Here is an 11,198-nt window from a genome sequence, read left to right as displayed (position 1 = left end):
GACAAAATCCTTTTGTTTCAAATTTAAGTTCATTAAATAAAAACAATTAGATTAATATCAGATAACAAAAGAGTGTTGTAAATAAGTTGAACGTTTTATTTTAAATAGGATTTCTTATTTGTTCATAATTACTAAGTATTGCACTTAATTTAAGAGAACTTAGCCACTATTTATTATTTTTTCAAACTGTTGTTTATTTCATCTGAACGTTATGAGAACGTTTAAAAAATAAGATTCACAATTAATATATTAAGATGCATAATTTACATTCTAAATGAGCTCAACCCAGATGGCAGTGGATTATAAAATTGTGTTAGTTCACCATTTTATATGTTGATTGTGTTCGTATTCTTCGTTTGCCTTTACTAATGCTAAATTATTGTAGAAGGATTGTATACGATGTTAACTCTCAGATAACAGTATAGTGTTTGTGGTATTTCATTCAACTCATAAGGTAAGCATAATTTTCTTTCATATATTTCTTGTCGAGGTACTTAAAAGTTGTGTTTTCTTAATGTTACAATGTTGACATGTTAGAAGTTTTATTGAAATACTAAAACAATAATTTGTTATTACACGGAATAAAATTTTGTTTACCACTATGCAATTCTTTCATTGCTTTCGTCTTTGGTCAGATAAGTGTCATCTGCAATTTCGAACGTACATTTTCAATTAACGTAGTGTAGTTTTATCGGTTCAGTATTAGTCTAGATCAAGTATTATCGTCAAAATAATAGAAAATAAAATCAACTTATCTTGAATGAGCTCTCCTCTTGTTTTGTAGTACAGATGGTGAAGTATTAGACGAAGTTGTATTATTTGTGATTTTTTATGTTTTTTAAAAATGTTAGTTCATTCTTAATAGAATAGTTAGGATTTATAGATGGATTTCAATTAGAATGATCATAAAATGGAAATAGGGTTGTTGAAGAGTGAGGTAGATGTGTTAGAGTTGACAAATAACATAAAAACATGATTCATTGCTTTATCTACCACAATATATTTGCGGTAAGACAATGTAGATGTTGAAATTAGATAGTAGTCCGTCTTGTGTAGAGAGTTTAGACTTAAGGTTAGGTGTAGAGTTTTATGGCTTGAGGGTAGGGATAGATAATGGCAATACTTACTAACATTTTGTATGACACTTGGCTGAATTTATGTTAAGTGGAAATGCAGTCACTACAGAGAGTGAGAAACAAGAGACTAAACTACTTGTTCTGTGCTATTAGTCGCGTGTGTGACAGATAATTACCTTACAATGTATGATGATAAATATTAGTTTTCTTAACTCCAACTCTAACCATAACGTTTAAAGGTTAAGATTAGAACTGTGTGAAGAGAGGAAGGAATAAATAATAAACTAAACTTTTAATAGACTTCCAAGTCAGCCATTCAAGATGATTTTATGTCCGTCTAGACATAAATTTGACCAAGTGTTCTATGAGATAGTGTCAAGTATTACCTTATCTTGGTAATTTATCCCTAATCTCCCTACATAAATTTTAACTTTAATTGTGACTCTAATGTTAACCTTAACCCTGATCACTCTCTGTAGAACAGATTAGCATCTGGACAGGCCTCGATAATTCACAAAATTGATAGTAATTGATTAAAGTAATGATATTGCAGCATGGCCTTTGACCATGCTTGGGTCACATGCAGTCCAAACCTACTTTCTGACATAGATGTTGTGTTTTCCTGATCCTTACCATATCTACTGTTCAGTTTCATGTCATAAGCAATCCTTTCTTGTGATAAGCAATCTATTGTTTATCATAAGTCCTTTCTTCTTATATAAACTGTATAATTATGCTAATCCAAGTTGAGTTCAACAGCGCTTATAATATATTATTTTACCTATAAAATGCTATTGTTAAGTATTTTTTTGTGTTTTTAAACGTGTTACTGATTAGTTCAAAGATATAATTCATTTCCTAAAAAAGACATTAAAGTAAAATATATTAAAAGGTTATTTCAATTTATAATAAGTGTAACTTAAAACAATGAAACTAATATAATACTCTGTATGTAGTAATAATATGAAAAGGTTACAAATAATATAAATATATCATTGTATCTAAATCTATATGAATTCTGATAATAAAATATGATTTAACAGAGTAACAAAGTATTTATTGAATCCAGCAGCAAATGTGTCGAATACTGACAAATGTATAAAGCATGTGTTTTTTACACACATTTTTTTTGGTCCTCTGTACTGAGAATATATGAAGATTTAATTTATTGTGGCAATCTTCAGTTACACGATTCAAGTTATGTCTAACAAATCTTTAACATATCAATTTATGGCTCAATACAGGAGTTTATGGTTGCCAGTTGAAATACAGCCTACAACTTATTTCTTCATTATCAAATTATTTATTTTTCATTTAAGACGCATAGCGATAGAGTCATTGTAATAAGGATAAAATCAAAACCTAAACCGACAACGATTGTTAACGTCTATATGCCTACAAGCGCCCATGATGATGATGAGGTAGAATGTGTATACGAAGAGATTGATGAAGCAATTAAACATGTAAAAGGAGATGAAAATTTAATAATCGTTGGAGATTGGGATGCAAGCATTGGAAAAGGCAAGGAAGGAAATATAGTGGGTGAATACGGGCTGGGCAAAAGGAATGAAAGAGGGGACCGACTTTTTTAAAAATCATAATAGAAGAATATACACTTGGAAAAAGCCATACTGCAAGGTATCAGATAGATTATATCATGGTTAAGCAAAGATTTAGAAATCAACTCGTTGACTGCAAAACTTACCCTGGAGCAGACATTGATAGCGACCATAATTTGGTGATAATGAAATGTAGATTGGGGTTTAAAAACCTGAAGAAAAGGTGTCAGATGAATCGGTGGAATTTAGAGAAGCTTGAGGAAGAGGAGGTAAAGAAGATTTTTGAGGAGGACATCGCAAGAGGTCTGAGTAAAAAAGATAAGGTAGAAAATGTAGAAGAAGAATGGGAGAATGTTAAAAAGGAAATTCTTAAATCAGCAGAAGCAAACTTAGGCGGAATAAAGAGAACTGGTAGAAAACCTTGGGTTTCAGACAATATATTGCAGCTGATGGATGAACGTAGAAAATATAAGAATGCTAGTGATGAAGAAAGTAAAAGGAACTATCGGCAATTAAGAAATGCTATAAACAGGAAGTGCAAACTGGTGAAAGAAGAGTGGATTAAAGAAAAGTGTTCAGAAGTGGAAAGAGAAATGAACATTGGTAAAATAGACGGAGCATACAGGAAAGTTAAGGAAAATTTTGGGGTACATAAATTAAAATCTAATAATGTGTTAAACAAAGATGGTACACCAATATATAATACGAAAGGTAAAGTCGATAGATGGGTGGAATATATTGAAGAGTTATACGGAGGAAATGAATTAGAAAATGGTGTTATAGAGGAAGAAGAGGAAGTTGAGGAGGATGAAATGGGAGAAACAATACTGAGATCTGAATTTAAGAGAGCATTAAAAGATTTAAATGGCAGAAAGGCTCCTGTAATAGACAGAATACCTGTAGAATTACTGCGGAGTGCAGGTGAGGAAGCGATTGATAGATTATACAAACTGGTGTGTAATATTTATGAAAATGGGGAATTTCCATCAGACTTCAAAAAAAGTGTTATAGTTATGATACCAAAGAAAGCAGGGGCAGATAAATGTGAAGAATACAGAACAATTAGTTTAAACTAGTCATGCATCAAAAATCTTAACTAGAATTTTATACAGAAGAATTGAGAGGAGAGTGGAAGAAGTGTTAGGAGAAGACCAATTTGATTTCAGGAAAAGTATAGGGACAAGGGAAGCAATTTTAGGCCTCAGATTAATAGTAGAAGGAAGATTAAAGAAAAACAAACCAACATACTTGGCGTTTATAGACCTAGAAAAGGCTTTCGATAACGTAGACTGGAATAAAATGTTCTGCATTTTAAAAAAATTAGGGTTCAAATACAGAGATAGAAGAACAATTGCTAACATGTACAGGAACCAAACAGCAACAATAACAATTGAGGAACATAAGAAAGAAGCCCTAATAAGAAAGGGAGTCTGACAAGGATGTTCCCTATCTCCGTTACTTTTTAATCTTTACATGGAACTAGCAGTTAATGATGTTAAAGAACAATTTAGATTCGGAGTAACAGTACAAGGTGAAAAGATAAAGATGCTACGATTTGCTGATGATATAGTAATTCTAGCCGAGAGTAAAAAGGATTTAGAAGAAACAATGAACGGCATAGATGAAGTCCTACGCAAGAACTATCGCGTGAAAATAAACAAGAACAAAACAAAAGTAATGAAATGTAGTAGAAATAACAAAGATGGACCGCTGAATGTGAAAATAGGAGGAGAAAAGATTATGGAGGTAGAAGAATTTTGTTATTTGGGAAGTAAAATTACTAAAGATGGACGAAGCAGAAGCGATATAAAATGCCGAATAGCACAAGCTAAACGAGCCTTCAGAAAGAAATATAATTTGTTTACATCAAAAATTAATTTAAGTGTCAGGAAAAGATTTTTGAAAGTGTATGTTTGGAGTGTCGCTTTATATGGAAGTGAAACTTGGACGATCGGAGTATCTGAGAAGAAAAGATTAGAAGCTTTTGAAATGCGGTGCTATAGGAGAATGTTAAAAATCAGATGGGTGGATAAAGTGACAAATGAAGAGGTATTGCGGCAAATAGATGAAGAAAGAAGCATTTGGAAAAACATAGTTAAAAGAAGAGACAGACTTATAGGCCACATACTAGAGGGTATACTGAAATGAAACGACTAGCACTAGATAGGAAATCTTGGAGAGCTGCATCAAACCAGTCAAATGACTGATGACAAAAAAAAAATTTTCATTTAATTGTTTTATTATTATTAATTAAGAATGAACAGATAACAATTAATTAGACAAGAGAGGATCGGTTAAATCCTCTATAACAAGAATCGGTACTTTTATAGAAAAATATAATGTTTCCTAACTTATTATTGATGTTCACCTTCTATGAATCAAATTAAGTAACCTTTAAGAGTTGCAAGGCAATTATGATGCCATTCAAACACAACTTGAAATAGAAGATCAGGATTTGTACAGATTGTGTATAGATTGATAACAATTTATGCAGTTTTGAGTGTGAATTACAACATTTAATGTTTAGCATTCGACCATTGATCAAGACATTAATATAGTTACAGCAACTAAGCAAATGCAACTACAACCAATTATTTTACCATTTTTCAGAGGTAATATTCTTGATTGGCAAAATTATTATAATTTACTTAGTGATTTAGTGCATAATAGAAATGATTTCTTCCTTGAAAGATAAAGCATTAGCTATCATTAAAAATTTACCAATTACACATGAAAATTATGCAATTGCACTAGATCTATTAAAAAGGTGTTTTGACAATAAACATTTAATTGCATCTCATGTGCAGATTGTATTTTAAAACTAAATTCAATAAAGGGAGAATCTTTAATTTATCCAATTTTATCAATGAAGTATCTTTATATGTCAGTTGAATACTAATAAACATTTACTTATACTTAAAGCAAGCAGTTTTAGCTGTTATTCAAAATTTAATTATATACTATGTCTTAATTTGTAATTCCAATCAAAATTTACATTGTAAGAAATTTTTTCATTTTTCTGTTGATGAACGGAAGGAATTATTGGAATGACATAATGTTGTTTCAATTGTTTACTTAAAGGTTATTCAGTTGACAAATGTTATTCTAAACTTATGTGATATTTGTTCTCTAAAACATAACACCCTTATTCATATAAATAATATTAATTCTAAGTCAGAATCATAATCACACATCATTTAAATTGCATTAAAATAAAAACATAATTTTATCTACAGAATTATGTATTACCAATGATATACATGGTAATACTGATACATGTCGAGTTTTACTAGACTCTGGCACTCAAGCGAATTTTTGTAATTATGAAAAGTGATATTCCTATCTCAGAAAGAAATAATACACTTTCTCATTCTGAATATAGTGTTGAATTAACACTGCATTCTTTATGTGTGAATTTTTCATTCCAATTTCAATGTGCAATTCTAACAAAAATAACAAATAGCCTACCAACATGTACCTTGGATATTTTGCATTTCAATTTGCCTCATCTGTTTCTTGCAGATCCTTAATTTAATATAACAAGTAAAATCGACATCCTTATTGGAGCTCAATTTTATTGAATTTTATTTTACCTACAAAATTTATTCAAATCTTTAAATATCTTGTTCTCCAAGAAACCAAATTTGGATATATTCTCTGTGGTTTTTTCTCTATTAACCCTAAGAGCAATAAAACATTACATCTTTTATTTGTCGAAAGGATTTTACAAATCTTTCGATTGCATTAGAGAACCTGGGAAATTGAAGAGATTAATACTGATATTCCATTTAATGAAAGTTCTATTTGTGAAAAACATTTTCACCTCAATTCTACTCAAAGCAATCAAGGTAAATTTGTAGTGACATTACCATGTAAACCAAACCATATAAGGCTAGGCGATTCTTTCATAAATGCAAAGAAACAATTTTTATGGTTGGAAAGAAGGCTAAACAACGATTCCAATCTTAAATGTGACTATTCCACTTTTATATAAGAATATTTGGACTTGGGTTGTATGTCATTACTTAATTCCAATGATTTGTTAATAGACAAATTAAATATATATTATTTACCCCATCATCCATTATTTAAATAAACTAGTTTAACAACCAAACTTCGAGTGGTCTTTGATAGTTCATCTAAAACCACTAGTGGATTATCTCTTAACGATACTTTTCTAGTTGGACTTGTTGTCCAACAAGATTTATTTTCTATACTGTTAAGATTCTGAATTCATAATTATGTCATTACCTCATACATAAAAAAGATGTAACAACAGGTACTGGCTAATTCCAGTGATTGTAATTTACAACAGATTCTCTGGTGTAATTCTCCAAAGCAAGAGATAAAACATTACGCACTACGAACTGTAACTTATAGAACCTCATGTGCACCATATTTAGCCACAAGATGTCTCATTCAAATATCAATTGAAAATGAAAATAATTTTCCATAAGCTTCTAAGGTTATTAAGAATGACTTCTACATAGATGATCTGAACGGTTCAGATAACCTAAATGAAGTTGTTCAATTATAGAACGATATCTTCAAATTATTAAAACACTATGGTTTTTCACTTCCTTCTTGGTATTCTAATAATTCCAGTATTTCTATGTCTAATCATAATTCATCCATACCATCTAATCAAGAATACAACATACGTACTCTAGGAGTTCTATGGAACAACAAGTCAGATGCACTAAATTTCTGTATCACTCATTCTAATAATTCTAAAATTTATACTAAAAGGAATATTCTTTACATCATAGCAGGTGCCTTTGATCTAGGAATCAATGGTCCTACTATATTTTCATACAAACAGTTTAACAATCATTATGGCAACTCAAAATTGACCGGGACAAAACATTACCCAAACCATTATATAATATATAATACAATGACAATAATACAATGACTTTCACTGTTACTTCAATTACCAATTGGCATTATATCAAATCCTCTGATAATAAAGCAGACTTGTTGTCTAGAGGTTGCTCACTAAGCAAGTTACATGATATTTCACTGTGGTGGCATGGTCCTACTTGGCTATTACAGTCTTCTTCTCTAAATCAAAACTGTCTAAACGTAACTTTAGTACTTTGCATTCATTAAAGAATTAGACCATACTTTTTACTTTTTTATACATCAATCACAGTCCATGCATTTCAATAATGACGTAAAGAATCTTACAAACAATCAGGTCATTGATAAACAAATTAAGTTTAGTTCACTAGATCCATTTTTGGATGATTTAGTTTTAATCCGTGTAGGAGGCAGACTTCAACTTTCACTCTTACAATATCACATTAAACATCCTATCATGTTATATTCAAGTGTGTACATTACAAAATTAATTATCAACTCTGAGCACTTAAGACTCTTACATTCTGGTGTACAATTAACATATTTCGTTGCGACAGAGGTACTGGATTAATTATCAACTCTGAGCACTTAAGACTCTTACATTCTGGTGTACAATTAACATATTTTGTTGCGACAGAGGTACTGGATAATTAATACATAGAGAATCATTTCGTCAATCATTCATAAGTCTTTAACTTGTTTTAGATTTGATGTAAGAACTCGATCTCAACAACTTGGTCAATTACCGCCTGATAAAGTGATTCCTTCCCGAATGTTTTGCTCGTGCGCAGTAGATTATAGTGGCCCAATTATAACTCATGGCGGGCGGGCAGAGATCTAAAATATTGAGTAAGGCTTACATAGCACTTTTTATATGTTTAGCCACTAGGCTGTTCATTTAGAATTAGTTTCTGATGACTTATTTCCGCTTTCAACAGATTCATTTCACATAAAGGTATACCTACTAAAATATTTTCTGATAACGGTGCTAAGTTTCATTCTGCTAAAAATATTTTGTACAACTTGTATCACCTTTTAAGCTCAGACAGATTTAAATCAGATATTCAAACCTTTTCAACATCACAAGGAATTATTTGGTCATTTATTCCTCAGTCTCGTTTTGGTGGTTTATGGGAAAGTGCAATCAAAGTTATCAAATATCATATACGTCATGTATTAGGAAAAACAATTCTCAACATTGAGAAATGTTATACAGTGTTGACATAGATGAGGCTTGTCTTAATTCTTGCCCTATTTTTGCTATTTCCACAGACCATAGAGATCAGTACCGCTTTCTCCAGGACATTTTCTCATTGGATGCCCTCTCACATCTTTGAAAACGTTTAAAGCGTAGGTCGGTAACCACGGGTGATAAACCATCCGAGGAGCCGAACACTACGAGGGGCAGCTCTGAAACGGCAGCTGCCACCATGGAGGTTAGCGATGGAAATTCCTCGCAACCTCCGGTCACTAGGCGGGAGAAAATCCCTTCTGTCATGTTGGACTGCCCTAAGGAGTGGCCAACGCTGGCAGCTCTGCGTGAAATGTGGTGGAGACCACGACACGGCGACATGTCTGAAGCCGCGCGAGGAGCCTGCCTCGTATGTATCGTATGTAAACTGTAAGGGACCCCACCCGGCCAGTTACAGGGGGTGTCCTTATTATAGGGAGCAGCTGAACAAGCAAAAGGGCACCAGAAAACGTCCGCCGTTATTGACAGACTTAGCGGGGCACGAGTTGCCGGAGGAGGAACACCGAGCCCCCAGCCGCAGGCAGTTTTACCGTCGGCAACGGTGACGGTTGAAAAAGGGGAATCACCTACCCCCACACCACCAAAGCTTAAACCGGCAGTAGTTACAAGAAAGGTGGAGGCAAAAAGGAACAAACCTGCGAGAGCCTGCTCCGCAGGAAAAAAAGGCAGTCGAACAATCGGCAAAATCAAAGAGGGCGGGTGCCAAACCCGCGACTTCTGGCAAACACACCAAGCTCACAGAAGCCTCACGCCCCACCAAAAAGGTGTTAACGACTCCCGGCTTCTCCAGCGGCAAAATAAATATAACCGCACCCACGGAGGAGAGTTCCGGTACGGATTTCTTGTCATAAGTGACATTAAGGATGTCCTACCGGAAATTCTAGCAATATTGCCCCGCCTGCTCCAAGCAAAATCTCTGAAGGACTGTATTCAGTCCATCATAGAGTGTCTCATGAACCTGCTATCTAGGTATGGTTAGGCAAACTCTCAGACTGCTACAGTGGAACGCTATTTCAGTAGTAGGTAAGACGGCAGAACTTTACGGTCGGGCCGAGGATCTATAATAGACGTGACACTGTTGTCTGGGACGTATATCAACGCGAACAAACAACTGACCATTCGGAATTTCTTTACGTATAGGTCGGATAGGCCAATACGACCCAGACGCCCTGCCAGCGGCGGAACCGCAATTTTAGTCCAAAGACACCATATACACACGCGGCTCGACCTCCACACTAACGTGATGGAGCAGACTTGTATACATGTGAAGCATCTAGGCACGGTGTATCGGCTGATTTCGGCTTATAATAAACCAAACTCAGCGGTACCCAGCGCAGATCTAAATGCCGTGCTAGAAAATTGGGATGGGCCCACGATACACACAGGCGACTTCAACGCTAAGCACGAGTCTTGGAATAGCAATCTGACAAGTGTAAATGGCAGGTTGCTATACGAAAGAACACGAGCATACCGGTTAGTCGTCATAGGCTCCGAGGTTCCCACCTTCGTTCATCGAACGGGCAGATCGAGACCTGATGTACTCGACATTGCAATTATGAACGCCGTAACAACTCCGGTCATGATTGAAACGATAGAAGTCCTCAGCTCAGACCATTCCCCTGTCTAATTGGAGTTGGGCCAAGCAGGGGGCGGCCGAGACCCCCCGACTATACCCTGAAGGTCAGTGAATTGGTAGAGGTTCTATGAAACTCTCGAAGGGATTACAGGCCAGCGCATCCTGAACTCCTGACCACACCGGAGGAAATCGATGACACGGTCGAACGCGTCACATCGTCAATGACCGAGGCTCTGTCAAACAGCTCTACGGAAAAGACCACGAGGCTTATCCGTAATAATCTCCCACCTCACGCCTCTGACGCTACAGCAGAAAAGCGCCGACTGAGGAGGAGATACCGAAACACCCTGTCCTCCGATGATAAAAGGGCTTTTTATATTCAAACGGACAGAGTGAAACAGCTGCTGGCACAACATAGAGAGGATTCGTGGAACGAATACCTCGCCTCGGTTTCAGACGACCACTCCTCGGTGTTCAGGCTAAACAAAAAACTACGAGAATGAAAGAAGCCTCGTCACCCGGTTGTGGGACAACGAGTCCTGGCATATTCGGAGGCGGACAGGGCGAAGGTTGTCGCAGACACCCTGGAGAACCAATTTACTCCAACCCCTCGCTCCCCCTCCTACCACGAACGACGACCTCACAACCGAGGTGGTGTTCTTCCTCGTAGATCATTTTGCACTAGTGGAGGACGCCCCACTAGAAATAGACCAAGTCACTGAGCGGAGGTTTCCGCTGCAATCAAAGCCACAAGCCCCGGGCTTGTGGCTTTGATTGCCACAAAGCTCTGGGCGTTGACGGGATCGGTGCCCGCGCATTCCGGATTGTTCCACCCCCTATTATAGCGACCTTAACCACAATATTCACGTCAA

At 35.4% G+C, this 11,198-nt stretch overlaps 1 protein-coding gene across 4 annotated transcripts in view; it reads left to right on the top strand.

Annotated features, from left to right (window-relative positions):
- Positions 1-317: 317 nt before the first annotated feature.
- The window catches only part of LOC142325605 (uncharacterized), a 107,645-nt gene continuing 96,764 nt past the window's right edge, over positions 318-11,198 (top strand). For all 4 annotated transcript variants that reach the window (XM_075367553.1, XM_075367554.1, XM_075367551.1 and 1 more), the window contains exon 1: positions 318-454. The gene's annotated coding sequence lies outside the window, so the exon portion shown is untranslated. The remainder of the gene's footprint in view (positions 455-11,198) is intronic.

Source organism: Lycorma delicatula, chromosome 5 (genome assembly GCF_047948215.1).
Source record: "Lycorma delicatula isolate Av1 chromosome 5, ASM4794821v1, whole genome shotgun sequence".
NCBI classification, from domain to species: domain Eukaryota; kingdom Metazoa; phylum Arthropoda; class Insecta; order Hemiptera; family Fulgoridae; genus Lycorma; species Lycorma delicatula.
Note: the sequence above shows the minus strand (reverse complement) of the source record. Positions and strands in the feature narration are given on the sequence as shown.